The sequence below is a fragment of the Schistocerca gregaria genome, chromosome 11 (genome assembly GCF_023897955.1).
Source record: "Schistocerca gregaria isolate iqSchGreg1 chromosome 11, iqSchGreg1.2, whole genome shotgun sequence".
Classification (NCBI taxonomy): domain Eukaryota; kingdom Metazoa; phylum Arthropoda; class Insecta; order Orthoptera; family Acrididae; genus Schistocerca; species Schistocerca gregaria.
This window is the reverse complement of record NC_064930.1, coordinates 53127513-53134398: the sequence shown is the minus strand read 5'-3', so window position 1 is coordinate 53134398 and position 6886 is coordinate 53127513.

Sequence of the window (6886 nt, the reverse complement as noted above, 5' to 3'; positions counted from 1 at the left end):
AGACAAGTGAGTCTACTGCAGCGTCCCTGGCTTTTTATTCGTGTACTGAGTTTCTTGTTTGGAGTGGTCATTTTCGTTTACACATCAGCGCCAAAATTGCATATGTTGTTGTAAGTATCTGCTGAGAAGTTCGCCATCTGAAAGGTGCAACTGAGGTTATGACAGGCTATCCTTTTTAGGGGAAAGTAGAAATAAAATAGCAAAATATCAGAACAAGCAGTGATAACAGAGTTTCTCAATGTCCACACAAAAATTATAGTGAACACTCTTGTCAAAGGCCGTGTTCTTTACACTCCTACGAACTGAAAGTGTGGGAAAATTGCCATCCAAACATTTCAGAACATACCGATACAAATTTATTTGCTCGAGAAAATACATACATGCGAAGTGGATAACAAAAGTGGGATTCTTAGCCACATATGTAATAGCTCTCTGAAGCAGGGTCTTCTTCCCTGATAGACTGTAGTTTGCCATTGTTAAGCCACTGCCTAAAAAAGGGGATACATCTGATGTCAACAACTACTGCCCAATCACTCTTCTGACTGCCTTATCCAAAATTCTTGAAAAAGTAATGTATTGTACAGTAGCTTGACACCTTTGTAAAAATAAAGTTTTAACAAAATATCAGTTGGATTTCCAGAAAGGTTTTTCAATGGAAAATGCTATATATACTTTCACAAATGAAATATTAAATGCTCTGAGTAACCAGAAGTCACCCGTTGGAATTTTTTGTGATCTCTCAAAGGCTTTTGATTATGTAAATCATGGAATACTTCTAGATAAGCTCAAGTACTGTGGCATGAATGGAACAGCACTCAAATGGTTTAAATCATACCTAATTGGGAGAGCACAGGAAGTTGAAATAATTAGCTCACATAAAATGCAAAAAAAATAGTGACTTCTCAAACTGGAGAACAATCAAGAATGGGGTGCTGCAAGGTTCGGTCTTGGGCCCTCTGCTATTCTTAATTTATATTAATGACTTGCCATTCTATATTCACGAACATGCAAAGCTGGTACTTTTTGTCGATGATACAAGTATAGCTATCACACCAAATAGACAAGAATTAACTGATGAAATTGTAAATGATGTTTTTCAGAAAATCATTAAGTGGTTCTCTGAAAATGTGCTCTCATTAAACTTTGACAGAACACAGTATATACAGTTCCATGCAGAAAATTGAATGACATCATTAATAAATATAGACTTCGATTAGAAATCGGTAGCTAAGGTAGAATATTCAAAATTTCTAGGTGTATGGATTAATGAGGAGTTGTACTGGAAAAAAACACACTGAAGATTTGCTTGAACGTTTGAGTTCAGCTACTTATGCTATTAGGGTCATTGCAAATTTTGGCGATATACATCTCACTAAATTAGCTTACCACGCCTATTTTCATTATCTGCTTTTGTATGGGGTCATATTTTGAGGTAACTTATCATTGAGTAAAACAGTGTTCATTGCACAAAAGTGTGTAATCAGAATAACTGCTGGAGCTCATCCAAGATCATCTGCAGACACATATTTAAAGAGCTAGGTATCTTGACTGTAGTCTCGTAATATATATATTCACTTATGAGATTTGGTATCAACAATCCGACCGAATTCAAAAGTGATAGCAGTGTACATGGCTACAACACTAGGAGAGAGGGTGATCTTCACGACTCAAGGTTAAATCTAACTTTGGCTCAGAAGGGGGTAAATTATGCTGCCACAAAAGTCTTTGGTCACTTACCTAATAGCATCAAAAGTCTGACAGAAAGCCATATAGCATTTAAAAGGAAATTAAAAGTATTTCTGAATGGCAGCTCCATATACTCATTTGATGAATTTTTTGATACAGTAAGTGGGTAATTCCCCCCTACCCCTAGACCCCCCAAAAATATTAAGTATCATGTAATATTTTGTGTAACCTGACATGTTCCACATCATTACAAAGTGCCGTATTCATGATCTATTCAACAAGTACTAATCTAATCTAGTTCAAAAATTAAAAAATATCTAGAGCGCAATAAATTGCGCATTTCTCCTTTATCCTTTGCAGCCTGTTTTCTTGCTAAGTATCAAATAACATTAAACATTATTTTTCTTGTCAAAGAACTCTAATATCTTCATTAAAACAATTTATGAATTTTTTTCTTAATTTCTGCAAAGTTTAGGTTTTTCAGTAATACGTAAATAACTTTTTAGTTTTTGATATTTCGTCTATCTTGTAAAGACAAAACTAGTAAGAAAAAATATTAGGATCTTATGTAGCTTTTCAGCATGCCACGAAAAGAAATCACACAACATAATAAAGATTAAGGAGACACGAAAGCACAAAATCCATTTTTATAATAGGAGTAAGCTTGTCCAGCATAGGTTAACTTCCGATGAAAGCAGACAATGCCGAAGTCCCTCTTTTCTACGCATTCACAGTGTGCAGCATACTCCGAAATGCAGAACTCTACACTCGGCATTACTGATAGATCATTGACGTCGTAGACACCCTCGGGTTGTAGTTGTTTGCTGATTTACACACGTGCAAAAATTGTTCACACACTTTGAGTGGTCGATTTTGAGCATAAAGTCGCTCATGTAAAACGGGATTTAGGATCGTTTCACACTTGTCTGACTTCCGTGTCAAGGGCAGCGGTACACAGTTGTCAGGAGGTATGAGACATTTCACACTTGCCCGGCGCCTTCTAAGCAGCACACGGCTGACATGGCTGCCGTGCTGCCTCTGTGGGGAGCTGGCAGCCCCTACTGCCACGTCCGATTACCGGCAACGAAAGCCGAGGCGGTCAATGGAGAGGGGACTATGGGGCATTGTTGGCGTTCACATCAGCCGGTAATCGACGTGTGTTGTTGTAGTCTCCAACGGTTTTGTGTTCCTTCTTGTGAAATTATACTTGTTGTTACCTGTTTCTATGATGACGGACATTAAAAAATTTTATAAACCAAAACACCATTTAAAAAACAAGCAGACCATATTCAGTTTAACATGAACTAATTTGTGTCTTACGCATAATTCAGATAGGTATATGTCGCTTTTGACTGCGACAATTCCGTCCTTAGACAGTTTTGACAACGATAAAAAAATGGTTCAAATGGTTCTGAGCACTATGGGACTTAACGTCTGAGGTCATCAGTCCCCTAGAACTTAGAACTACTTAAACCTAACTAACCTAACGACAGCACACACATCCACGCCCGAGGCAGGATTCGAAACTGCGACCGTAGCGGTCGCACGGTTCCAGACTGAAGCGCCTAGAACCGACGGCCACAATGGCCTGCTGACAACGATAAGGTAGTGAAATTCTAGCTCACAAATCGTTGCTGAAATTAAAACATCGCGAGAAAGCCAGTAGACGAAAGTATGACTGCTTATCCTAGCATATCCCATGAACACCATTCAGCTCAGGGTAGCCACTACCATAACCTACAGTCCTGTTACCAATACTGCACAGGGACTTTTTGCACATCCTCTCGCTGTCTCAGAACACTCTGAAACCACATTACTTAATTCTTTCAGTTTCTAAGTTAAATATTTAAAGTTTTTTTCTGAAGCATCGATTTGTATTTAAAAGGTTTTTCTGTTATGATAATATACCCTGAAGAGCTAAAGAAATTGGTATAGGCATGAAACTTCCTGGCAGATTAAAATTGTGTGCCGGATCGAGACTCGAACTCGCGGCCTTTGCCTTTCGTGGGCAAGTGCTCTACCAACTGAGTTACCCAAGCACGACAAACGACCCGACCCCACAGCTTGAATTCTGCCAGTACCTCGTCTCCTACTTTCCAAACTTCACAGAAGCTCTTCTGCAAACCTTGCAGAACTAGCACTCCAGGAAGAAAGGATACGGCGGAGACATGGCTTAGCCACAGCCTGGGGGAAGTTTCCAGAATGAGATTTGCACTCTACCATGGAGTGTGCACTGATATTCTTTCTTCCAGTAGTGCTAGTTCTGGAAGGTTCACAGAAGAGCTTCAGTGAAGTCTGGAAAGTAGGAGATGAGGTACTGGCAGAATTAAATATGTGAGGACGGGTTGTGAGTCGTGCTTGGGTAGCTCAGTTGGTAGAGCACTTGCCCGTGAAAGGCAAAGATCACGAGTTCGAGTCTTGGTCTGGCACACAGTTTTAATCTGCCAGGAAGTTTAATATCAGCGCACACTCTGCTGCATAGTGAAAATCTCATTTTGGTATAGGCAAGCGTATTCAAATACAGAGATATGTAGTCAGACATAATATGGCGCTGTGGTGGGCGACGCCTGTATAAGACAACAAGTGTCTGGTGCAGTTGTTAGATCGGTTACTCGTGATACAATCGCAGCCTATCCAGATTCAAGTGAATTTGAACGTGATGTTACTGTCGGCGCACAAGCAATGGGATACGGCATCTCTGAGGTAGCGGAGGAGGGGGGATTTTTCCCATACGACTATTCCCCGAGTGTACTGTGAATATCAGGAATCTGGTAAAACATCAAATCTCCGACATGGCTGTGGCCGAAAAAAGATCCTGCAAGAACAGGACCAACAACGACTGAAGAGAATCGTTCAACGTGACAGAAGTGCAACCCTTGAGTAAATCGCTACAAATTTCAATGCTGGACCACCAAAAAATGCCAGCATGCGAGCCATTCAACGAAACATCATCGATATCGGCTTTTGGAGCCGAAGATCCACTCATGAACCCTTGATGAATGCACAACACGAAGCTTTACGTCTCGTCTGGGCCCGTCACCAGCGACGTTGGACTGTTGATGACTAAAAAAATGTTGCCTGGTCGGACAAGTATCGTTTCAAATTGTATCGAGTGGATGGACACGTACAGATGGATCCCGCATGTCAGCAGGGGCTTGTTCATGCTGGTGGGGGCTCTGTAATATTGGAGTGATACGGGACCCCTGATACGTCTAAATACTACTTTGACACGTGAACGTACGTAAGCATCTTGTCTGATCCCCTACATCCATTCATGTCCATTGTGCATTCCGACTGCCTTACGACACCACCCGTGTCCAGAATTACTACAGAGTGGCTCCAGGAACATTCTTCTGAGTTTAAACACTTCCGCTGGCCACCAAATTCCCCAGACATGAGTACTACTGAGCGTATCTGGGATGCCTTGCAACGTGCTGTTCAGAAGAGATCTCCACCCCCTCGTACTCTTACGGATTTATGGTCAGCCCTGCAGGATTCATGGTGTCAGTTCCCTCCAGCATTACTTCAGACATCAGCCAAGTCCTTGCCACATTGTGTTGCAGCACTCCTGCATGCTCGAGGGGGCCCTACATGGTATTGGGCAAGTGTGCCAGTTTCTTTGGCTCTTCAGTATATTTTAGTACATACGTCTTTAATTCTCGGGGCAACAGCCTGGCCGCAGTGGATACACCGGTTCCCATGAGATCACCAAAGTTAAGAGCTGTCAGGCGTGGTCGGCACTTGGCATCCAGGCCGCCACGCGCTGTTGCCATGTTTCGGGGTGCACTCAGCCTCGTGATGCCAATTGAGGAGCTACTCGACCGAATAGTAGCGGCTTCATAACGACCGGGAGAGCAGTGTGCTGATCCCATGCCCCTCCTATCTGTATAGTCCTCTGAGGATGACACGGCGGTCGGATGGTCGCGGTAAGCCACTCATGGCCTGAAGAAGGAGTGTCTTTCGTTCTTCAGGATGTTTCAAACACGTAATGCAATACAATATATCAAAGTCCGTCGAAACAGGAATATCAATATTGATTGGATACATTCTCTGAAGGAGTTTGTTGTGGACTTGGATTGAATCTCTTATTCTTAGATGCAGATCGTAAAATTTTGCATACTCGTCCTAAAGTAGTTGAAAAATTTGACACCATCCTTTCTCAAAGCCTCAAAAAGTACAAAGAATGTCCCAACATCCTATTTTCTCGTATTAGTTTGATGAAGCCAATGCGTCCTATTGCTTCTTTGCTTTAGGCGTCTATCGAAGATCACCCACGCAGCTAATTTCTTGCAACTCATCTGTTTAATTCTGTGTCAAACTTTAGGAAAACGTGTAAAAGTGGGAAAGTCTGTAGTGATGATGTCGCTACAGCCTCTGAGCTACTGTCGGCACAAGATACCGAGCAGTTTACACTGCAGTCGTTTTGTTGTGAGAAGTCCCTATCCAACAGCTGTGAAGCGTCAAGTGTGAAGCGACTCTAAGACCTAAACCATGATTGATATTTACGTTTCACTTTCCGCATAAAAAATTTGAAACCTCAGATTTTGGATTCTCCTTTTTTTGCAGTCGTTCTCCATTGATTGCAGGGAACTGTTAGGAAAAAATACTTCATCCTGTTCCATCTTATAGTTTCATATCGCGGCTGTACGTTGAAATAGGTCTCTTTTCGTCGTCGGTCATATTTATCGTTATACTTTAAAGTTACGTAAGTTACTGCCTGTTCTTCGATAAATATGCAGTGAATTATACTATTGCTAATGTGAAGGAAGCAGAAATTGGCGCCCTGAAACTGTCGTCATTTTTCGAAATGCGTCTTTCAACCATCTCTAAGGGTCTTTAGAAACATCAGTCACCCATAAGAATTTTTTTGAATCCCATTCCGTCTTACATTTTCAGGGTGTCAAGAAGATCGTGCAACATGTCTGTTTACTTCTTTAATGTCTCTTGAGTGCACATTCGAAGAACATTTTACCATCATTAGTTCTCCCCGTTCACAATATGTGAACTGGACTGGAAGTGTGGAAGTGTGACGTGCGACGGGCAAGTGAATCACATTACGCTTCACTTCAATGTGGCTTTCTGTGTGTGAAGGTTTTTGCTGGAAACAATTGTATATTAATTCTTTATTTAAATTTATGTCACAGTTTGCGTAATTTATACTCGTGACTACTTTCGAATGTACGTAGCTGTTCATTTACAA